Here is a 26,538-nt window from a genome sequence, read left to right on the forward strand (position 1 = left end):
AACTCAATCAGCATATTAAGAAAATGAGATGATTCATATAATTTTTAAAAAACCCAAGAATTGTTCATATAATTTAAGATTAAAATTTTATACAGTTCTTAAGTATTAATATTATTTTCCTTCCTTTCTTTACATTTTTATCATCTATATTATCAAATGTGTTTATTTCCAACAAAGCAAGAGATTTTGAGACTATTGAGATTCATTGCGTAGAAAAATATTAAAGTTAAACTGTGAATGTGAAACTATAATTTCAAAATGATTGCTTCTCCTGCCTTTTCAATCCATAGAAATTTAATTTTCTTTTTTATTTAGAGATTACGATGAAAGGGGAAATGTAACTTTGCAACAACTGTATTTTTTGATTAAATCATAAATATGGTGATTGCCTTTCTGTGCCTAAATATGTCATTATAAATTCTATGTAATATACTTTTGCTTTTGTATATTATTTTTATTCTACTTACTTCTTGTCCTGAGGTTATGTGTTAAATATATAAATTATGTTTTATTATTTTAAACAGATTTTCTCAGAGAACTATATCAATTTTAGCTGCATGCAAAGAACATTTGTAGTAATATTAATTCACAATATATTTTGTTTCAATGTAATGATCTTTAGTTTAAACAGATTTTTTATTTGAAAAATATGGAGATGAAATAAATTATTATAACAAATTTTTATAATAGAAAATGTTTTAATATGCAGAAAATTATGCATGTTAATTTCCAAAATGTAGCAGTAGGTGTTTTGGTAGCTGATTTGGATATGTTAGGATTAATTTCACAGAGTTGTTGAGAGCATAAAGTGTGCAAAACTAAGAAAGAATAAGTTTAGAAAGAAGTAACTATGCCTTCTGTTAATTCGAACAGTGTTTGAAAATCAAATAGGAAAGAAAGTGACATAAAACGACTGCTTAGTTTTTAAAAAGTCAGGACATACTACCCGAGCGCACAAGAAACTGAACAGTATGAAATATCTGGTGGGCATGGAACAAAACAGTACAGCTATGCTAGAGGGGAGACTGCAACAACTTGCATATGTGTGTGTGTGAAGTTGTCTACTGGGAAGTTTGAACAGAATTGATTATATATATATATGATATGTATATAAAATTACTTAATTTCAAATAACTCAGAAAAATGCATTTTCCTCAAAATAGTAATTTCAAATGTTACAGAAGGACTCAGTCATACATATATTAAGATATAAACCAAATACATTTGTTAATACCATATTATTAAAGTTTCCACATCTTCATCTTCCCAATTCTCCCTATAAAAGAATATAAATTGTTTTTGCTAAAAACTGTAATTCATTGTTATCATTCCCTAATAAAGGCACAGTTGTGATAATAAGCAGATTACCCTAATTATTTTCAGAAATTAGATGATACTCATCTAATAAGTAAATTGTGCATTTTATTTGAATGTGTAGGCTTATAATTCTAGCTTTAATTTATAATGTAATGACAAAAGGGAGTCACCAATTTTAGCTGACTAAAATTGTGATCATTATTTTAACCAAAAATGCTGTTGGATATTTTCAATTATTATTATTAAGTTCTTTCAACAACTTCATACATGCATATAGCACATTATATTTATTTTACACAATGCTTTCCTTCCATCATTCCTCTTGTCTCTAGTCCCTTCTTCCCTACCTAGCTCTTATCCCCATATCACATTTGCTTTACCTGTTTTCCTCTGGGATTTACCAGATTGCTGCATGTGCCTATGGGTTTAAAACTATTCACTGAAGTATGATAGTTTGCAGTCATACACAGCTGAGGATGGTAGCTTTTCTTCTAGTAGTCCACTAGTGGCATATGATTTAACAATAAAGTGTATTTTCTCAGGATTAACTAACTATTGGATGATAGGGCCTGTCTTGTACAAATCTAGGGTAGGCAATCCAAGTTGCTTTCATGTATGATTTCCTTGGCTGTGTCTAGATGGAATCTCACTGTGCCTCTCCCCATCCTTTGGCTGTACTCCTTCTGTCTCCCCTTCTGCAAGTACCCTAGGCATGCCCTCTAACTAGCTTCCTGCCATTGTGGGTACTCCACCTACCAACACCCGTGTGAATATGCAAACCTAGCATCTTTATATGAGAGAAAGCATGTAGTACTTGTCTTTCTGTGTCTGAGTCACCTCGCTCAAAATAATTATTTCTAATTCTAACAATTTACCAGCTATTTAATCATTTTAATTTTCTTTAAAGCTGAATAAAATCAAAATTTGTAAGTTTACCACATTTGTAATATCTATTCACAATTTGAAAGACAAAGAAACGGATTCTATTTCCTAGTTTTTGTGAATAGGGCAGCAATGAATGTGGTCATGCAACTTCTCTGTAATGGGATATAAATGCATTGGCTATATGCCCAGGCAAAGTACACCTGAATTATATGTCTGTATTATTTCTAGGTTTTTGAGTACTCCCCTGATTTATTTTCTAAGTTAACTATATTAGTTAAAACTTCTAAAAGCCCTGCGCAAGGGGATCCTACTACCTACAACTAATCATGATTCATTGTCACTTGCATGCCTGGTGATGGAAATTCTGACTCATTTCAAAATATAACTGTTCAGTCTACATAATATTACCTGTGTGTAGGTTTGCAAGCATGATTATTTGGCACCGTGCAACCCATTGGTATGCTCTTTTGTGGAGAAGGCAACTGATTCCACCCCAGCTGCTCTCAGTTGGCTATAGGTCTTTGTAGGATTGTGGTCTCATTTACTTTTCTCTGTCCAATTTGGCATAGTCACTGGTATCATCCATAGGTTACTAAGAGCACAGCTCAAAAAGGAGGGAAAAGAGGGTGTTCCTTTGTGTGGGGGAGGAAGATAAATACAAATGAAGATGGGAGAAGAATAAAGGGGAATAGCAGGAAGCAAGTGATTTGATAGGGTCTATAGGAAATGGGGGCTTTTATGGAAAGATGGTAAATACACAGGAAAGAGGGAGGTGAAGAAATAACAATAAGTATGTCTGAAAAGCCCACAATGACTCATATTATTAATTAGTTACTAAAAATAACCCCACTGAAATACATGTAATTGATTGGAAACATATATATAATTAACTGTGCTCATCTGGGCTCACAGACCCCTCTAAGAACCTAAGACCTTATAACAAACCCTCCAATAGTACACACATGAAGGCCTCTCTTGAGTTGTGGGCTATGACTAAGAGATTCCCAAGTCATACTGTGTATTGCTGTTTCTCTTGGTTAAGACCCAGAGGTGGAAAGTAAGTTCCAAGGCTGTTCCATGGACTCCAGAAGCAGGGACAAAGGATCCCTAATATGGAACTGGCCAAAATGACCCCTTCCTAAGGATGAATTCTCATGATACCAGAAGGTACCTTTCAAGGTTCCAAAGGAGGGACACAACCAACAATTCTATCAAAGCAAGATGCCTATGAAATACATCAATGACCAGGATGGTATGATAATCTTCCAGGTACAGTAGTGGCACATAGACCTTGCTGGTAGCCAATAGCTATCTAACTGGGGTTAAAACCTATTTAGTGTTAGTGATTTCTGGTTATCAGAAGAGAACCTGCAACCATAATTTACTAAACCAGTATAATTCCCAATGATATGTTTACATTTGTTCTTTTACCCAAACATAAGTGTTGTCATCACTTTGCCATGCAACAGACAGCCACCACTAATCAAAATGAAAAGCTGTGCACATAGTTTTAAAACTGTAAAATCCTCTGGATGAACTATTTCCCTACATCGGTATAGAATAATCTGACACTAGTTTTCTAACTAGTTTAACATGAAATCTGTTTTGTAAGATATAATAGTAACATTGACTGGATTCCTAGTTCTATTTTCTTGGAGGACTACTTCTTTCCTTCTTATCAAATGTTGTATTTGCCTTTCATGGTAAAGTATGTTCCTTAGATTTCGCAAAAGGAGGATCTTCTTTTGTTTTGTTATTAGATTCATTGTGTTAGTGTCTATTTTTACAGAGCTAATTGAAATCATAAATATTTATAGTTATTCTAAGACGTAAGTTTGTTTCAGCCATGTTGTTGAATTTATGTTTTGTTGTTGTTGTTGTTGTTGTTGTTGTTGTTGTTGTTGTTGTTATTGTTAAAGATCTTTTTGATTCAATGTTCTAGTGTTGTTTGGGTTTCTCCCATAGCCACATAGGTGTGTTTATTTTTCTCTGTAATGTGGAATAGACCTCTCCAATATTTATCATTGTGGTTGTGATGGCTATTATTGGTTGTCAAATGGACATACATAGGAAGAAGGAACCTTGATTGAAGCATTGACTCTGGGAATGCCTGTGAGCATGTCTGAGGAGCATTGGTTGAAAATGATAGAAGGTCCAGTGCCCTGGGAGCAGTTTCAATCCTGGGCTCCTGGTGCTAGATTGTCTGAGAAAGGAGGCTAAACATGAGAAGAGAAAACAAACTAAGAATAAGCTTTCCTCGTTGATCTCTGCTTCAGTTTCTGTATCCAGTCTTCTGCCTCAAGACCTCACAGATGATGGATACCAGCCTGTTATCTGAGTAACTCCCTCCTGCACAAATTTGTTTTGGTCACACTGTTTTATCACAGCACCGGGACAAAAAACTAGAACAGAAATCTTGAATCTCTGTACTCTGTTTTTCTCTTAGAATGTTTGGTTTTATAACTCTGAATTTTTTTAAAGCACTTGTAATAAATACACCATTCCGTGCTCTCCTGTCTTTAAAATTTACAGTGAATAAGCAGCTGTTATTCAGACCGCTCAGCACTGTGGCATTTTTCATAGAACTAAAGATTACCATGAGCAGGGAGGTGAGGGAATGAAGAAACACAGGGACATGTGAACACAGATTATTTCTGATAAGATGGACTGTGTTAGCTCTCTAATAAAGAAGCTTCGGCAGCCCTGAAAATCAGAATGTTTGCTGTATTTGGCTGAACGATGATAGAGGTTTAACTGATCTCAAAAGGAGCAGTCTCTATAGGGGAACGTGCAGAAACCATCCCAGTGTTAGCGAGGATAGTTTTAAAAGAACTCTTCTCGCACACACTGTCAACATTCACACAAAGCCTTGAGAAAGAGCTTGGTCATGCCCCTGAACCTCAGTGTGTCTCTGCATGGAGCCCCCAAAAAATGATTGTTCCTGAGTGGGTATGGAGTCGGGCTGGAATATTTTGATTCTTTTTCTATGCTGGTCATATAGAGCAAACCCTGGTGTGGTCCTTACAGGTGCCTAGTTGTGAAGTGGGATGTACTTTTAGTCTCTTATCAGGATAGCTAGGTGAAGCAAAACACAGTGATTGTGACTGAAGATGGAGAGGGAGTGTTTCAGTCTTATCTAATACTCCATCAGACAGTAGAGCAGGAAGGAGTTTGTTGAGGTGATAAGAGGTAGAGCTGGGGAAACGATATTTTGGGGATTTAATATAATTAAATAATGTCTCTCTTTCTTTTCCTCCTTCCAAATCCTTCCATAGTCATTTCCCTGTACTCCTTCAACTCTGTGGCTTCTATTCATTTTTTTTTTTACTGTATTACTACATTTGCCAGAATTTGTCAATTTCAGCATTGTGTTAACTGAAATATTTCAGTTTTATATATTCGTCAGTGTTTCCCCTTCATTTAACAATTTTCAAAACTCAAACACTAAAAAACAATTAATTTTGTCCAATGTCCCAAATTAATCTAATTTCTGGACAATACTGCTAATTATAGGATTCACTGGTTATACTTCAAACTTGCAGATGGCTTAGTATTAAAGCTATGTATTCTTTCACAAAGTGATAGAAAATGATATTCATGATTTGATTTTTAAAAACGTTTCTCTATTCATATAAAGCTGTACTTTTAAAAAGAGAAACAATATCCAACTTGCTTATAACAAACCTTAACATATCTTGATATATATATATCAATAAAACACACATCAGTAAAATAACTATTATATCTTCAAGATTGATTCTATAGAAACTTAACACATTTTCTAAATTCCATCCTTAAAAATACTCATAACACATGTTGAAATATCTAGAAAGTACCACATAGTAATTATTATTTGAACTCAGTGAATGTAGGATAATTTCATTAATTTCTATGACAGTCTTCAAGAGGAACATTGTAAGTGGTTGTGAAAATTTGTAATTTATATTGCCTTAACTATCACAGACACTATGGGAAGTAATAATTACCAAATTGTTTTCTTTTTCAATTTTTTAGTACCAATGCTACACATTTTTCCTTTTCCTTTTTTATGGTCATGTCTTTAAATTCTCTGTTGTTGATGTTTACTTCATTAAAGTCTTAATTGGCATCTAAATGGACTGCAGTATATAGAAAAATATTTAAGAATAATTTTCATTTTATAACTAAAGTGAATATTTTAATTTTAATATAATTTTTCTTTCAATAATTTACTTTAATATTTTTATATAATACATTTTGACCATGGTCTTTCCTTACTCTAGGAAGATTTCAATATATTATTGATTTTCACTGTATTATTACATTTTCAGAATTTGTCATATAAATATTTCACCTACATCAAAAATAAAAATATTTTTCTATGAACAGTGTAGATCTACTACTTGAATGTCTCCATTGACAAATTGTTACTTATGTAAATCAATATATACATCATATACATTGCTCATTTATTTTATTTTTAGATTTAAACTAAAATATATTATAGACATTAGATTACGCTTTTAAAATGTTTTATTAACATATTTCTAAGTTCAAGTTTTTTAATTGCTCTTATTTTCATGAGAATTATTCATACTGAAAAAGTGCATAGAAAACTAAAAAATAATATTGCCCTTACCATATTTTCATTTTAGTTTATATTCAATCTGTGGTCAAAACTCACAAATTGAAAGCATTGAAAAAACAAATCAGCAAAAATAATTATGTCTTAATTGGAGGTTTTTAACAGTACTCAATAAAGCTATGAAAAAGCCTCGAGGTTCACCAGAAATAGACAAAATCAAATCATTGGGTGAACTAAATCAACAGTGCAGACTTTAGTGTGATAATTTTAAATATTGTTCCGTGTTAACTCATAAAACCTACTTTACTGTCATTTTGCAGCAATTTCCTTCTCAGGTAAAATATGTTTGGAAAGCATATTAATAGGTGGCAACACAAAAATAATTAATTATTCACAAGAATTTACTGTACAGTAAGTAATCTTGCTTACCTGGTGTTGAAACTTGAACCTTCTTCTTGGTGTCCTATTGGTTCAAAGACTGCCATTTGTTTCTAATGGAGGCTGAATGTCACTGATCTTTGAATCATTTATTATTCTGCAGAGATAGAATGGATATTATTTTTCTCTGTGGTTCACACTCTGGTTGAATGCCGTCATTCATAAAACCCTAAATAGTAGGCATCTGATTGAGCTCTTGACTTTTAACAAAGATCCCAAAGTTCTAAAAGAGAGAGTATGACAGCATGTTGTTGTTGAGCTGTGCCAATTTAAATGTGACTGATGCCCACAGTCCCCTACATGTTTGAGTGCTTGGTTCCTAGTGGTTGGAGTATGGATGGGGAGAACTAGGGTGTTCTGGTGTTGTTAGAGGAGATTCGGGAGGTAGGCTTTGGATTTCAATAGACTCTAGATATTTTAAGGTAGATCCTTGTTTCCTGCTTGCTATTGAAGATGTGGGCTCTCTAGGCTGCTGCTTTACCTGTATACCTCCTGCTACTTCTACTCTACCCTCATGAAATCTAACCCTCTATAACCTGTAAACATCAAATAAATACATCCTTCTATAATTTTCATAAGTCCTGGTATCTTACCAAAGCAATATAAAAATAACCAGGACATTATTTCTAAATGGCAAACATTACTCAGTAGTCTCATTGGATGGATGCCCATTACATACATCCTATATGGTTGGTCAAATTTTTCAATCAAATTATGTCCATCTTTGGATAGCTCTTGATTTTTACTGCTGCCATTATAAAATGACTTAGTGTTTTCTGATAGCTTTTGATTTAAATGCTCGGATTTTCTGAGTGGAACAAAGGCAACATAGAGAAAAATATCAGGATATAAAAGAACATTGTCCTTGACAAAATTGTCAGATATACAGTTATTATGTTTGGTATTTGCCTACAATGGCTCTGCAGTTAATCTGTGCCACATCTTCATGTGCACTGAGACCATCACAGGCAGTGCTTGCCCCCTTAGCTACATGGTGAGCAGCTAGTGGACTAAATATGGACATCACTTCATGATTGATGCTTTACCTTTATCAGTTTTTCTAGGCATAAACATGAAATAATGATGCCAGCAATGTTGAATATTTTCTATTACCTCCATGTATCTGATGCATGCTAGAACCTTAATGAATATGTTAATGATAAGCAAATTATTTTGCATTGCATAGATTTAATATATATGGACTTTGATGAATTATGAATTATGTGACTCAACAGTGATTATTAGCAAAAATATCAAAATTTAGTAGGAAAATATCCTGAGAAACATGTATTTTAATTTTAACTTATACTCTATATTATTGTATAGATTTCATATGTACTGTGTTTCTAATCTACTCCATACTATACATTGGCAGAATTAAAATACTTAGTGTATTTAAGGTAAAACACTAGTTTTAAGAGCTTTGCAAACTGTAGTAGTGCTTTTGTTATTTTAAATTAGTAGAAATAATTGTGTATGAATCTTTTTAAATTAGAGACTTTCTAGTTAATTTCACCTTTTCAAAGAAATGGAAATAAACAAAACACTAGCAAGATTGTTTTAATACCCAATTTCCATAAGAAAGATGTAATTATATCTTCATAGTACATCTATTTTGACACCAAAATAATGCACCCACACAACTACTGACTCAGACCAATTGGTATGAAGAAGTTTCTGTCATGTTTTTTTCACTTATGGTGTAACAACAGAGCTATTATTTTTCCTTCATATCAAGATTATATATACCCCTATGGAACAAAAAACAAAACACAAAGCCAGCACGTAAACAGGTGTTGGTGTTTAATTAACAGCTTTTCAAAGTGATTACATGTTTTGTTATTTCTATACATGGAAGTTTGAAAGCTCCATTTTATTCTGTGCTGTTTGCTTCAACATTGACATGTGGTTACTAATTGGTCAAGAAAGGGAAGAAAAAAGTCTCACACTTGACATTTAACCACATGTTCATATTGTGAAGCATCTGCAATTTTACAAACTTACATTTCAAAAAAGATTAACACACCATTCTATTTTTATTTTGTGGATCGAGTCATTTTCAGCTATTAGTGGATATTAGTTCTCAAGTATTTCATAGGTTCACAGTGAAATAAAGGTTAACCGTTTCTCCTGGATAGAATTAACATCCATCAAAAGCATCTACTAGGCTCATTTCTTATTATTAAAGAACACAGCACAAGAGAAAGCACAAAAAGTACTCTAAATGGTATTAGTGTTTCTGGAAAAACAAGCAAAATTGAATGCAGACTTGGGGAATCAGAGAATTACATGCAGCCTTACAGGAGAGTTTATAGCATTTCACACTGATGAATTCATAAAGAAATGTGTAGAAATTACTAAGATTTCTGTTCTTGATATCATAACATTAGACATTTTCCCCCAATTTACAGTATGAAATCCAAGAAAACATTTATGTGGAAAGTTCCCAAGTTATTCATGGGTATATGGCTCCATGACTTCTGAATAATTTAATATCAAGACTCATGGTTTTCAAAAGGCATTTCAGTAGTTTATACTATTATATAAAATGATAAAATCCAAGAAACAATTACAAAGTATCTTTAGCTTCAGGTCTCCATGAAATTTCTCAAAATATGGTTAGAGTTAAAATATACTACCATTGTTTTCTTGTTTGAACTTTTAAAATATATTTGAAAAAGGAAAACTTATAGAAGAGTGTATCTATCTTTGCCTAACTTTCTAAAATAGACAACAACATAGTAAAGCAACCAGAAAGAAGGGAAAGATAGACATAAAACGAGGATAAATGTGAAGAGAACTAAAGTTGGACTGTGAAGTTAAGCAGATTTTCATTTTCTGCTCTTGACATATTTTATGGAATAAAGAAAATATTTAAGGAAAAAAAGAAAAAAGGAAATGAATGGAGCTTTTCTAATAGAAAGCATAATAGTAACAAGTCAAAAATGTATACACTGATTGAGATAGATGATTACCATCATAAAAAGGTGACAAGTCATCCTGGCTTTCAATACCAAGATCATGGTAAGTTAAGAGAAAATTATAACTGCAGTGTAGATTCAGAAAATAGGCTTGATAAGAATGAACACACAAAAATATTATGTAATTGTAGTTGTTTAAGTTAAGAAAATATGTGATAGAATTGAAGGGAGAAAAAAAGGTTACTAGATGATTTGTTATTATATACATCCGGGGAGATTAAGTTTATATGGGTGAAACTACAGCAGAGGATTCCAGGCTGGCATGTTGGTGTTCATTATTAGCATCAGGGGAGTCTGTTTGAAATTGATAGAGGATGCACCACCTGCAACATATTGCTTTGTGACTGTTGTCACTGACGATGTAACTAGACGTGCTAGATGCACTCTTGTTTGCTGTGCCTGCAGTTCATGTTCATTTTCAGAGTCATCCTAGGTACCATTTAGTCAGAACCATCTTCAGGACCCACTTCATCACTGGACATCAAAGTGTATATGCAAAAAGAGCAGGTAGAACTTCTACAGACCACTAACCTTCAATGGAATACCATTATCCACAAATGTGGCTGTTAACGTCCTAATGCTGTGGTCCTATAATAAAGTTCCTCATTGACTGGTGACCCCCCAACCATAACATTATTTTTGCTGTTGCTACTTCGTAACTGTAATTTTGCTTCTGTTCTGGATAATAATATCACTGATATTCAGGATATCTGTTAAATGTAACTCACTATGGAGTTAAAGCTGTTTTCATCCCTTAACATTATGTATATCCCCCTGCCTCAGCCTCTTGGGTGCTAATTAAATTCATGTGAGAGCATAAACAGCTAAAGAGAAATTTCAGCATGTAAGTAGCCCACTTCAGTATATTTTATTTATAGTTGTAAGATATATATTTTTTCTTATAACATTAAATTACTAAAGAAATGATTTTATTTTTTTCCATTTTTATTAGGTATTTAGCTCATTTACATTTCCAATGCTATACCAAAAGTCCCCATACTCCCCCCACTCCCCTACCCACCCACTCCCCCTTTTTTGGCCCTGGCATTCCCCTGTACTGGGGCATATAAAGTTTGCAAGTCCAATGGGCCTCTCTTTGCAGTGATGGCCGACTAGGCCATCTTTTGATACATATGCAGCTAGAGACAAGAGCTCCGGGGTACTGCTTAGTTCATATTGTTGTTCCACCTATAGGGTTGCAGTTCCCTTTAGTTCCTTGGGTACTTTCTCTAGTTCCTCCATTGGGGGCCCTGTGGTCCATTCAATAGCTGACTGTGAGCATCAGGGACTCAGATGATCACATCTCTTGTTATGGATTTCTTAATTATTTCCCATTGTGGTTGAGTCATTGTCTCCTATGATGTGATCACTGCTATACAGCTGATGTGCCAGGAAATAAACCCAGCTATGTTCTTGAAAGCAGCCCTATATAAAATCAGTGGTTCACAAAAATAAAAAAGTTACCTATAGGAAGGGTGTTTGGAAGAGAAAAGATTTAGTGAGGAGATAAATGAAGATATTGGGTTGTATAAAATTGAAATCCATTATATGCACATGTAAAAGTATCTAAAGTTATTTTTGCACACACAATTATTAGTAACATAGCATTTATATATAATCTAGCATGGAATTGAGGTATATAATTATATCTTAGGAGAAAGTGTTTCTTTGTTTTGAAATATAAGCAGTATATTTGCAAATATACTTGTAAGATATAGTTTAGGCTGTGACTTTACATTTTTAGTTTCCTCTATATTAAGGAAGATAGATAGATAGATAGATAGATAGATAGATAGATAGATACATACATACATACATACATACATACATACACATACATACATAATTTTCTGGGCATCATATATCAAAGTAAATATTGACTTATAAGCTAATAATGAAGGCATTATGGAACATAGAATAATGGGTGTGGTGCTAATCCAAACTAATGACAAAACTTAATCTGAAATAGCTCTTCTTTAGGTTAACAAAATCTGAGTATGTTTTAATGGATGGAAAACATTTATACATTTACATATGTAACACAATATATTTTCCCATATTACAACACTTTACAAATAATTTAAAACACTGAAAGTGATTTGAAATACTACTGATTAAAAAAAAACCACTTGAGTAGATGGTGACAGAATAAAACCATCGAATATTAATTTTGCTTGTTTGTTTATGAAACCATTGTGTCCACATTGATTAACCAGCAGAACATGGTTGAGAAACTTGTTAGATCAGGCTGTTCTAGCAATCTATGGCATAGAGAGTGAGGACAGCTACGAAAGGATTACAGGATGCAGCCAAGGTAATGACTAACATCAGATACTTCCTGAGAAAGAACTGTGGTTTGATTAGCGAAGTCTAAGCAGGAAATGATCACGCAAGAGCAGTCTCTGGTGCCTGCAGACACAGGATGATTCAGAAAGTTATTCAGAATACACCTAAGTGTGTGTTTGTGCTTATTGGGTGAATGCATTTTCATTCTCTAGGCATGAATCACAAACTTTGTTTTTGAAGCATTCAGATGAAATAGCACTTTTATAAATGCATATCTATGAGACAAACATTTAGGCAACTGACAAAACTTACAAGATCCCAGAACGCCACAGGGCATACACATAGAAAAGTAAATGCCCTCAGCTGGAAATGGTGGCACAGGGGTGTAATCCAGTGCTTGCAAGAGTCAGGCAGGAGGATGGCTGTGAGTTTGAAGGCAACCTAAATCACACACCAAGTACCAGACTACGTAAGGATTCATGACAAAACACTTTCTTAATAAATAATGAATTGATATGTAATAATACAAGCAAACCTTAATGGTGGAGACTTGCATCATGAATGAGAAGGAACTCCAATTTCATGAAATAAAATTTTAGGACATAATATATTTGATCTGACACTTGAAAAACCTTTGGAACCTCTTAAGGCTTTAGAATTATGATATTCATGACTCAAGCTATCAGCTGCTAGTGATAGACATAGTTGAAATGCCCTTAGTGATTAAAATAGTGGACAATATAGAAGAGGAAGACTCAGAGAGGAGGCCAGAAGAAAGACAAGAAAGAATCAAAGACACACAGATACATATACTGACACAAACAAACACACACGTGGGCACACACACACACACACACACACACACACACGGGAGGCAAGAGAGAGAGAGAGAAAGAGAAAGAGGAGAGAGTAAGAATCTTTACATCTTACTCAAATACATATGTGACATAGCAACTATATAGTCCATATATGCATGTATGTTATGCATATATTAAATTTGAATAATATGTACGTATACATGTAATACATATTTTGCATAAATACAGTGAAGGTTACAAAGAATACATGAATAGATACATATATAATAATTTCATGAACTGCCAAGTAAAATTACAAATGAACATAAAGCAATCTATTTCCATCTCCTGTTTCCTATAATCATGTATGATTTGTGTGTGTGTGTGTGAACTTGTGTATATGCAAAAGAGAAATATTGACATTGAAATTAAGAAATGGGATTGCAAGGCAGTAATGAAATAGCAAAAGAAATCACAGCATACAAGCAAATGGCTAATGCAATGGAGAATTGAAGACAGACTACAGCAGGGCACAGGTGAGGAACAAAATCACTACTGTGGCCAATATACTTTGTGTAACAGGGACCAGCATGCCTGGTGCAGTTTGAAAGACAGTACAAAGTGCCTATGAATCCTTGCTTATGATGTGGACACAGAGGTAATAGTTTCAAAGCAGGGATAACTCAGTTGAATAAATTTATCTGGAATTGGGAACAATAAAAATATAATCTCATTCCTAGTCATCTGTCTCAGTTAGGTTTCCATTGCTGTGAAAAGACACCATAACTAAGGCAAACCAATACACCATATATATGACTATGCTACATTTAGTTAAACATATTTAATGTTAACATACAATGTGGACAGAAGAAATACTTCAAAATATCTTAAAAGTAATCTGCAAAACACTAGGCAGGTAGGTGTGATTGGTGTTAAGTCTTAAAAAGGACAACATGTAATTGGGTCTAGCTTATAGGTTCAGAAGTTCAGTCCATTATCATAGAGAGAACATGGCAGTATAAAGTAAGGCACTGGAGGACCTGAAAATTCTGCATCTTGTTATGAAAGCAAACATGATAAGATTGACTCTACCATATTGGGTGGAGCATAAAAATTCACTTTCACAGTGACGTACTTTGTCCACCAAGGCAACACCTCCCAACCACTCCTTATGGATCAAGCATATTCAAACCACTGCACCATCTAAGTAGTATCACCATAGCCAAGGATAAAATGAATTTAACCTGACATAATACAAAGACATTCAGAGCTTTTAGAAAAGGATGATTGCATTTAGTGGTAGGTCTACATGTTTGAATAAAATTTGGCTTAGATAATTTTAGCATATAAATATACCATGTTTTGCCACCAAGACCATATATGCTAACTTCAAAGGAAAATATAGTGTATAGTCATCATTAACAAATCATAGTTCTATAAAGTCCTTCCCCATTTTGGGTGTTGACACATACCCATCATGACAGATCATGAGATTCAGAGGTAGGTAAATCTCTGCAAACATGTGACTCACCTGGTAAACTAAACCAATTACAAAGGAGCTGTGGCTACATAGCAAGGGCCTGTCTCAGAAAACACAAAGAACTCCCACTAATAGCATTTTGACATTGTCTATAGTTTGTTTAGGAGTTAGTGAATCTGTTGAATAATACTATCGTGCATACCATTCATACCTTTTCATACAATGCATCAATGTAGTTTCCTGACCTTTTTGGAGGGGCTCTGTGCTTTGTCAAAACTATAGGAATACTCTTTCTTTGACGATAGAAGTAGTGTTATCTTATAGATAGTTGATTTGTTTAGGAACAATAATATGTCGAGTCATACATATTTAATGTCAAGATACAATATGGACTGAAGGAAGAAGTCTGCAGCCGGGTGGTAGTGGTGTACTCAGCACTTGGGAGGCAGAGACAGGCAGATTTCTGAGTTCGAGGCCAGCCTGGTCTACAAAGTGAGTTCCAGGACAGCCAGGGCTATACAGAGAATCCCTGTCTTGAAAAAACAAAAACAAAAACAAAAACAAAAACAAAAACAAAACAAAACAAAACAAAACAAAACAAAACAAAAATGTCTGCAAAAAACTAGGCAGGTAGGTGTGTTTGGTGTCAATTTGTTATAAATATATATTCTCTCTCCTACACATATCCACCACCTTGAGAGGCTTAGCAGATGCTCACAAAAAGCAGGCTCAATCTGGAACTATCCAGAGGTCTAGGTGATAACTTGTTTTTATGTTAGTTGTGTTGAGTTTTATATTATTTACTATTTGTCCCACTGCCAATGATTCACAGATGAAAAATATCAGTAAAATTGTTCAGTGAATGGATCGAAGGTATGCCATATTGAAAAAAACCAAAGAACCAAAATCTGCATCAATACAGGATCTTCAATAGATGTCCACTGTTGTGCTGCCAAAAATTTCATCATTGAATTTCATATATTTAATTCCCCACTAGATATGAGATATCAGAAGTTAGTCATTACCACAAAGAAATTACTTCCCTTAATGTAACTTTCGCAATGATCTTCACATCATTTTCTCTAACTTTTCTCTGGTGAAATCTATACAGCCAGCTATACCTCAAACAAAGACAATTATTAAGTCATTATCACTCTCCCATCTTTAGCTTTAATAGTGAGAGACGTGGAATCGCAAACCTTGATATTCTGGTTTCTAGTCTTTATTAATTAGATGACAAACATAATGAGCTATCTATATTTGACCCAAAATATACAACTAGGCCTTTTAAATTATATTTGAATGTGTGAGTTTAAAATATTATAATTTAACATTAGAATTAAATTTTATAGTGGATGTTTTAATGTCTAGCTTGTGACTCATACTACCAATGCTAACATTCTGTTAGAAAGGTATTCTTTGTAATGAATAAGGGCCATTATATTAGGATCTATGTATTTGTTGGAATTCCCACTCTGGTTAAAATTAGCCTACAGATTTGGTGTGTAAGTGGTTGACTATAACAGTGTGAAACATGGCAGTTTAATAGGAGCATATATATAATTTTTAAATAAATATACCTATGCTACTTAAGGAAAAAGCTGGAAATTAGAATTCCTCTTGCTTTAGATGTAGCTATATAGTAAATAAGCTCAGTGGCTCATCTTTTTATTGTCAATGATTCCCCTAACAGTAACTGTCTCCGGTCAAAACCATGCTAAAGATTTAAGTTGAATTCTTTTCTAGTGGAGATATAATCAATATATTTTTCTGTGAATTACTTATTCACATGTTTTAAGCTTATAAGTATTTTGCTATTCAATGAAATATATTTCTAACAAAGCCACTTCTCTTAATTCCTCCTTGGTTATACTGCTCATGACATTTTAGATATTTTTTTTCATTTGTAATTGTAAAACTATATAACTTACTGAGAAGTATTCAAGATTAGCCTTTCATTCTTATTTGAAATTATCATAGAGCATTATCACAGCAGGGTATAGATTACACTCATTTTAATTATTCTACCTTTTGTCCTTGTTCTCAAACACATCTCTTTAGCCAACATAATCTTCAAGAATCAGTAAGTGTAATCATAATAAAGCTATTTTGATTAGGGTGGACTGGAGGCCTTGATATAGCCAAATGCCCACTCTAATATGCCTTTCCAATTAAATCATTCTGAAGAGTCAAGAAATATAAGAACTGTGGAAAAAGAGCCTGGAAACTTATCAAATTATACATATGCAACACAACACTGAATTTTTTAATGTCTTAATATTTTCTCCTACAAGAATATTTTCCCAAGAGAAAAATTCATGTTGAGTAATTATTAAATTTGTTACCTTGTTTCAAAAGTTAGAAAACTCATTTGGAATAATAAACAAACAAACAACAAAACAGGGTAGCAAAAACTATTCTCAGCAATAAAAGAACTTCTGGGTGAATTATCATCCCTGGTCTCAAGTTGTATTACAGTGCAATACTCATAAAAATTGCAAGATATTGTTATAGAAAAAGGCAGGTAGATCAATGGAATAAAATTGAAGACCCAGAAATGAAACCACATACCTTTGGTCACTTGATCTTTGACAAAGGAGCTAAAACCATCTGGTGGAAAAAGACAGCATTTTCAACAAACGGTGCTGGTTCAGCTGGAGGTCAGCATATACAAGAATGCAAAGTGATCCATTCTTATTTCCTTGTACCAAGCTCAAGTCCAAGTGAATCAAGGATCTCTACATAAAACCAAATATATGAAAACTAATAGAAGAGAAAATGGGGAAGAGGTTCGATGACATGGGCACAGGGGGAAATTTCCTGAACAGAACATAAATTGCTTATACTGTAAGATTAACAATAGACAAGTGGGACCTCATAAAATTGCCAAGTTTTTTTTGTAAGGCAAAGGACACTGTCAATAGGACAAAACTGAAACCAACAGTGGGAAAAAAAGTCTTTACCAGTCTCACATCTGATAGAGGCCTAATATCCAATATATTCAAAGACATCCAGAAGATAAAATGCAGTAGAACCAAATAACCCTATTAAAAATGGGGTACAGAGCTAAACAAATAATTCTCAACTGAGGAATATCAAATGGCTGAGAAGCACCTAAAGAAATGTTCAGCATCCTTAGTCATCAAGGAAATGCAAATCAAAGCAACCCTGAGATTCTACCTCACACCACTTAGAATGGCTAAGATCAAAACCTCTGGTGACAGCTGATGCTGCAAGGATGTGGAGAAAGAGGAACACTCCCCTATTGCTGGTGGGATTGCAAGCTAGTAGAACCACTCTGGAAATCAGTCTGGTGGTTCCTTAGAAAATTGGATGTAGTACTACCTAAGGACCTAACAATACCACTCCCGGGTATATATCCAGAATATGCTCCAACACATAATAATTACACATGCTCCACTATGTTCATAGAAGCATTATTTATAATAGCCTGAAGCTGGAAAGAACTCAGATGCCCTTCAACAGAGGAATGGATACAGAAAATGTGGTACATTTACAGAATGGTATACTACTCAGGTATTAAAAATAATGACTTCATGAGATTCTTAGGCAAATGGATGGGACTTGAAAATATCCTGAGTTAGGTAATCCAGTCACAAAAGAACACACATGTTATAAGCTCACTGATAAGTGGATATTAGCCCAAATGTTTGGAATGCCCAAGATTCAATTCACAGACCATATGAAGCTCAAGAAGAAGGAACACCAAAGTGAATACTTCAGTCCTTCTTAGAAGGGGTAACAAAATATTCTCAGGAGGTTCAGGATGGGGACAACTTGGGAGGAGGAGATAGGAGGGAGGAGGGATAGGAGGTCAGGATCAGGTATGCGAGGAGACAGGGATGATCTACAGAGGGTCAGAAATTTGAACAGAGGTGTGTAGCAATGTGAAATGGTGGTAGCCTCCAGTAAGTCCCAGATGCCAGGCAAGTAAGAGGTTCCCAGGACCCAACATGGATGAGATTACCTTAAATGCCAAACAAAGAAGAAGAAAAACTTGAAGAGACCATACTCAGAAGTTAGGCAAAGCCCCTGGTTGGGGGATGAGACCACTCACTCATCTCAAAATATTTACCCAGAATTGCTCTTGTCTAAACAAAATATGGATACAAACTGTGGGGCAGAGACTGAAGGAAAAGCCATCCAAAGACTGCCCCACCTGGGGATCCATCCCATATACAGACACCAAACCCAGACACTATTGCAGATGCCAAGAAGGGTGTGGTGACAAGAGCCTGATAAAGCTGTCTCCTGAGAGGTTCAGCCAGAGACTGACAAATACAGAGGCAGATGCTCCCAGCCAACAATTGGACTGAGCACAGGGACTCCAATGGAGGAGTTAGAAAAAGAACTGAAGGAGCTGAACGGGTTTGCAACCCCAAAGGAAGAACAACAATATCAACCAACCAAACCGCCTCCCCCCTCAACACCGTCCCTGCCCCCAGAGCTCCCAGGGATTAACCACCAACCAGAGGACCTTTGGGTCCAGTTGCATATGTAGTAGAAGATGGCCTCATCTGGCATCAATGAGACTGGATGCCCTTGGTCCTGGTAAGGCTTGATACCCCAGTGTAGGGAATACTAGGGTGGTAAGGTGGGAGTTTGCTGGGCTGTGGGGAACCACCCTCAAAGAAGCAGGGGGAGGAGGCATAGGATGGGGGATTTGTGGAGGTGAAACAGAGAAAGGGATAACAGTTGAAATGTAAATCAATAAAAGTTCCAATAAAAAAATTTAAAAAGAGGGTTAATAAACTAAGAATTTATTCCATCTGATTCGAGTTATAGTACACTGACCATTCAAGTTAGTTTTCTAAAATGCTCTCTTAATGGAGTGGTTTCTCATTCATTGCAGAAACATACCCATAATTTTTGGATGTTGGTATTTTTAAATGATGTTAAAATTTTTCTTTTGTTGTTCACTTTTTTCTGCATCAAAAAGTAAAGTAACAAGGCTCACAGAAATGCTACTATATAACTATTCTTTTTGTACAACATTTTTTACATTTGTTTATTTATATTATTGTGTTTTTAAACATAAAGAAAATTGTACTTTTATCTAACATATTTTATGCGTGTGGTTAGATGTACTCACATTTTTAGGTTTGTAAACTTTAAATTGTTTTGCTAGTAGGGCTACTGAAGCAAGTTGTGTAGCCTTTTAACCATTCTTCTTTTGTTCAGCTGTTAAAACAAGTGATTGTGCTTTAGTAAAGATTAATGATTATAGTATTCATATCAAAAGTCCAAGGACTTGGCAAATACTGTAATGATCATGTGTCAGGTGTGCTTATCCACATGTACTACTGTTAGACATTTCATTTGGCACTCTTGAATTTTGAAAGTAAGACATTGCCTTTTCTAGTTTGTTGGGGTAGCCAGGGTACCCTGTGGTAGGAGGAGAGGCCCTTGGACCTGTGAAAGCTCTATGCCCCAGTGTAGGGGAATGCCAGAACCAGGAAGCAGGAGTGGGTGGGTTGGTGAACAGAGGGAGGGAGAGAAGATAGGGGGTATTCAGAGGGGAAACCAGGAAAGGTGATAACATATGAAATGTAAATGAAGAAAATATCTCATAAAAAGACAAAAAAAAAAGACTTTGCCTTATATACTTCATGAAAAATCAGTACTTGTTTTTCATTTTCCAGATGAAACAAATTATTTAAAAATTTTTAGACTTGAAAACTGAACAATGTTGGGGTTTCCTCCATTTGCCTGAAAAACTCAGAATGTCCTCATTCTTAAGAGCTGAGTAATGTCCCATTGTGTAACTGAAACATATTTTCTGTATCCACTTTTCTGTTGTGGTACATCTGGGTTGTTTCTAACTTCTGCCTATCACAAACAAAGCTGCAATGAACATAGTGGAGCACGTGTCCCTGTGGTATAATGGGGCATCTTTTGGGTATATTCCCAAGATTGGTATAGCTAGGTTTTCAGGTAAAACTATTTCCAGATTTCTGAGGTGGTGGTGGTAGGATTAGAGACATCCTTAGTAGAGATGGTGGGAGAAGTTATGATGTGGAACAGAGGGTAAGCCAGGAGGAGGATAAAATCTGGACTGTAAAAAATAAATAAATAAATAAATTAATTAATTAATTAATTAATAATACCTGGAAAAAAACCTGAATAGTGATTCACCTTATCTCTATGCTGAAATATGCCATATTGGTATACTCAAGAGAAAGAAGAAATAGAAAATATTTTGATTAAACTGGATTTTAATTGAAAATGAAAAAAATCTGTGTATTAAAGAACACAGAGAGGCAAAGAAATTATATATATATATATATATATATATATATATATATATATATATATATATTCTTAGTAAATACATATACATATTTCATTCTTAATATAAAATATAGGAGCTATTTTTTATTTATTTGTATTTAAAAGACATGACAATCATTCATTCTTTTGGCACATGTCCTCAATCCTAGCATCCTAGAAGCTTACTCAGGAATAGCATGAGTCTAAGAACTAGGTATTAGGGTATAATAACATCTTGGCTGTCATGGACTTGTTTAAAAAACCACTCATCAAAAAATTTTAAAAAAGAATATGAAAGAATCACAGAGAAAAGTCATTTTAGATGAAGTTTTCATTGTATTTCTTGTTCTCATTACTACTATTATTATTATTATTTTTATTATTGATGAAAATTAATTCTAAGGAATCTGTCTTTCTCACAAACATACAGCAAAGCACATTTTCTTCTCTGTCATTTGAGATCATTTCTATTTTTATCTATTTTAGTGTTTGGTACTGTGTTGTGCATTATAGTGTTTTTTTATACACTTAAATTGTTTTGTCTGCTAGATGTGAATACCAAGTAGCCCTGAGTTTAGAAATGAATTTACTTATTGCTAAATAAATATTTCTTTAATACAAGGTCTCTTTCAACATAAGTTCCTGACCCATTGGCCTTTCTCTGGTTTGCACAACTGACTGAAATATAACTCTTTTATTTTATTTTTCCCGAGGTTAATAAGATCCCATCTTCATTTCCGTTTTGTACATTGGAAATTATACATTTACTCTGTGTAACATGTTCAAGTAATCTAAATCTGTTAAAATACCAATATAAAACATAAAACCATATAAATTATTGTTTGGAGGTGAATAGAAACTTATTTCTATTTTTAAAAATCAGCAATTTAATTACATAAAATCAAGGATAATTTTCATGTCTGTTTCAGACCACAGTGAACATTACATGAACTTACTTTGAGAATATATTACATTCTCAAAACTTATTACAGCAGTTAAAATGCTCCAAGTTTATCTACAGCTATCTATCTATCTATCTATCTATCTATCTATCTATCTATCTATCTATCTATCCATCCATCCATCCATCCACCCACCCACCCCTATATCTATCTATCTATCTATCTATCTATCTATCTATCTATCTATCTATCTATCTATCTATCTATTTTAGAGACAGATTTCTATGTGTTTCCCTGGCTGTCCTGGAACTCATTCTGTAGACAAGGCTGGCCCTAAAATCAGAGATCTATCTGCTTTTGCCTCCAAGTGTTGGGATTAAATGCATGGGCAACCACCACCACATGGTTAACAGTTATTGATTTTAGAATGTGAGGGAATCGATAATAATGGGACTCCTCAATTCAAGTAAAATAGTTCTCAGATAGTAGAAGTGCCTATGAAGGTGAATGCTGACTCGTGCTTACTCTGTTTTATTATTCTAATTATTTAAATGCAACACGGCAGCTAAGACTCTAGTTACTCCTTTGGAAACACTGTCTATAAAGAAAAACGGTGCTCATTCATCCACTGGCAAGTGTAACTAAATTATGTGGCCCATGTAAGAGACCTTCTCTGCTTTTTAGAGTTTAAAATTTCTTTCAGTCCTAATCTCCCAGGGACTTGGGACATCTAAGAAAATGCTGAACTGAAATGGACTTGAACATCCAGGTGATATCTGCAGAAGCTTAATCTGCTTTTTGTTCCTCTATAGAGCTAAAGATAAAAGAGAATGAAAAAGATTGTAAGGTAGTGAAGAATAAAAGTCAGGCACATGGAGAGACTCTGAATTCAATTTGTTTTGTGGATCACCCATGCACATTTGATTGAAATTGAACTCTAATATTTACAATGCAGAATGCAATCAACAATTAAATATGCTACCCATTGCAATACTTAATTGAGATAATATAGTATGTTAACATTGTTACTATATAAGTAATGGTTCTGGAAGCTGTTATTACTGGTATTAAATTATAGGTGGTAAGGGAAAGCTATCTCGTTCACTATGAACATAAATTGCAAGCATCAGACGCTGGTTTCAATCTGAAACTCAAACCCTAAATCTCTGACAAATTAGTTGGAAAACAGATAACAAAATTTACTGGCAGATAGTTAGATACACAGAGGAACTTTTACTTCCCCTGTCTCATAATGGCAAATATCTTGTCAAAATTATGTAAAAAATTTGCTGCAAAATTGTGAAGGTGTGTGTGCATTGTTTTAAAAAACATGTATACATTGTTAGTGATGGAGCACCGATATTTATTTTAGTTTTCACTGATAATAGTTTTATTTTGTTCCACAAATTACAGGTAGTAGTTAATTTTACCTAATTCCATGATTTGAGTTTGTATGCAAAAAGAATTTCAGGAAAGGTAGCATGCCATAGGAACATAACCTTTAGTGTGCTCTCTAATATTTTAAAGCTAATTGCTCTCAGCCAGTACCAATAATCCTGCAGGGGAATTTATAGATTCATTGCACAATCTATACTCTCACATTCTGTTGTTTAAATTATCAGATAGCTATGTGGTACTATGACTGAACAGAAGGCATTGGCTACAAACAACCTCACAACTACTTTTCCAAAAGATACTTACAAGATTTCAAATATTTGAAGAGAGCCTTTTAGTTCTGAAGTTTCTCGAAAAGGTCATGAACCTACATCACAGTGTGGAGAAATTTTAAATATGCAAGTGACAGACAGGGGTGGAAGTCTCTTTTTAGAAAATTAATATGTTCTTTGACTCAACTCAGTTAATTCTGTTATTTCAAAGACATGGCATATATGCTGACTAGTCAACAATATAACATATAGTGATTGCAATTGATTTTTATTGTCAAGATAAATTTGGTTAATAGAAACATCACTAGTGAACCAACCTCACGTAGTTTGCAAGCAGAACTTGATCACAATATCAAGAGTTCCAAAGTTCATAACATAGCACTTGATTTCTTCATCAATTGGCAAAAGTAGAATCAGAAGTTTTGACTGTCATACACACACATTCCATTTCAATATTATGGGTGTCCACTGAGAATAATTATGGAGGCAATACACATATGTGTATATGCATTTTTAAAGTATGTACAAGGGTCAGTGTAGAAAAGAATGAGCATGACCTTGCCTAGAGATACTTCAAGTGTCTGAAATGTTTTCTGTGTAATTCAAGAAAGATACACTTTTAATGCCTTTCCTCTGTCTCTTTAAAAACCTACAAACTCAAAATTCCTTTGAGCTGCTTTCTTTGTCTATGAGCTTCTCTCTTTTCTATGTGCTTAATGTTATACAGAGTGTGTGAAAGTAATGTGTAAATAAAATATATGTGATTATACCCAAACTGAGGTCCAAAGACTTATTCTATCAATTTAAGATCCATTTGATTAAGCAATGAATAAGATATATTAATTTCGAATTATGATGTAAGATAACTCCTTAAGACATCCATTATGAAAAATCCACTTTTTAAAGACTTGAAATGAAGTACCAAAATTACTCATTGCAATTGAATAGATTAAAATATGGCAAATTATACTTAACCACAAAATTTATCAGATGACATTTTAGTGCTTACAGCCTGAAATATTATAATATTAATATAATATTAGAGTCAGGATTACCTTGGGATAAAATAGTCTCTAGTATTTCCATATATGAGAGAAAGACAGTGGGCAAGTTAGGGTGAAATATTAAGGACTATCAGTTTATGTGCAGGGCCCTAATATCATTAAAATAAAATAGCAGGCCTGAATCTTACAGGGAATCAGGTTCACTTTATATTCGAGTATGTTGTCCCATATTAGGTGCGCTATTTTTATTAGTTTACCTTTTTGCAAAACCACTAACAGCTATGGAATGAGTACTAAATGTTCCTCAAAGACCCACCCACTCCCCCATTGAACATTCTGTCACCAAGTTTGGCATCAAAGAAGAAATATATGGTGATGACAAGAGGTTTTAAGATGTGGGGCTGTGTGAATGTTCCTTCCTTTTTGTCTATGTGACCTGAAAGGAGGCTAGTGATCCCCAAGTTTATTTTCTGTTCTCAAGATGTGGATGCTTTGCTCTGTCATGTACCATTTTATATCCCCACAACATCCCCAAAGCTACCAAAATCCTGTCCTTCAGGACAGAAGCCATCAGAATCCCGAGGAAAGCCTTTACTCTTGAACAAATTTCTTGGGTCTGGAATCTAATTATAGTACATGTGGTTTACTAATATTAAAACACTCTAAGAATGTCATGTTGTATTTTGTGAATTGATCATCTGACATTGCTTCAAAAAATGCACTATAGATTTTTTTCAAATAAACTATGTTATTTTGATCATCTATTACTACACCACTCCATTTTAAAATGATATACAATTAGACATTTTATTTCAATGAAAATATGTTATATTCACTCTCCTAAATCCTCTTAGTCTTCTCTTGACTTTTATAACTGGTTTTCTATAAATCCCATTGACCTACGATTAGTATAGTTACTTGGTCTATTGAATTTTGTTCGTAAATGAATCTTTAGTAAGTGCAAACTCAGCCATTCTTTAAGGAACATCATTGATCATATCCTTAGTGTTTTCAGTTGTTTTCTCTTTGAGTTTAATTAACTTAAACTTCATAACATCCTTTTATTTTCAATAACACACTTGTATTGTTATGCATCAATTTCCCACTTGCTAAGTCAATACTGTGGTTTGCTTTCTAACTTCAGAATCATCTGTTAAACCAGTTGTTGCTTCCTGTGTATAAATTTCCTGTGGTTGATTTTCCATAAGTTATAATTATGCTGATATATACTTGTAATATAAATGGAGATAAGTTATTGAACTGAGTATGTTCTGAAATATTAAAATTTTACAGTGAAGGCCATATTTAATATGGAGTGATTTTCCATAGTCTCTAATTTACTTTACACATAGGCTATGCTCTTTTGTATGTGTTGAACGGTGATAAGAAACATCCCTCTGCATTTTGATCTCCTTATTCTGCATAGTATTCTCCTGGAAACATGATTCTATTACCTACTGCACTCTCCCATACCACCACCAAGTTGATGTGATTGAACTTTAAGGGCTCAAGGGAGTGTTTTTAAAGATAAGTCTGTATGGAAACAACTAAAGCTAAATGTGACAATAAAGTTGGGAGTGTAAGCTACGGGAATCAGTGTTCTTAAGGGAGAAGAATGAAGTTAGGAGGGGAAAAAAAAGAATGAGAATTTTTTTCTGCCACTCATTATATACTTACGAATACATACATCACATACCACTTGGGAATACATTATACAAAAAGGAGGAGGAGGAGGAGCAGGAGGAGGAGGAGGAGCAGGAGGAGCAGGAGCAGGAGGAGGAGCAGGAGGAGGAGGAGCAGGAGGAGGAGGAGCAGGAGCAGGAGGAGGAGCAGGAGAGAGGAGGAGCAGGAGCAGGAGGAGCAGGAGGAGCAGGAGCAGGAGGAGGAGCAGGAGGAGGAGCAGGAGCAGGAGGAGGAGGAGCAAGA

The 26,538-nt window shown here is 34.3% G+C and overlaps 1 long non-coding RNA gene across 1 annotated transcript in view; it reads right to left on the reverse strand.

The window, feature by feature from the left end:
• Gm45942 overlaps nt 1-26,538 on the reverse strand; it is a 99,444-nt gene that overhangs the window by 32,866 nt on the left and 40,040 nt on the right. Inside the window, exon 4 of the long non-coding RNA XR_865224.1 lies at nt 7,196-7,301. This is a non-coding gene — a long non-coding RNA (predicted gene, 45942). The remainder of the gene's footprint in view (nt 1-7,195; nt 7,302-26,538) is intronic.

This window comes from Mus musculus, chromosome 1 (genome assembly GCF_000001635.26).
Source record: "Mus musculus strain C57BL/6J chromosome 1, GRCm38.p6 C57BL/6J".
Classification (NCBI taxonomy): domain Eukaryota; kingdom Metazoa; phylum Chordata; class Mammalia; order Rodentia; family Muridae; genus Mus; species Mus musculus.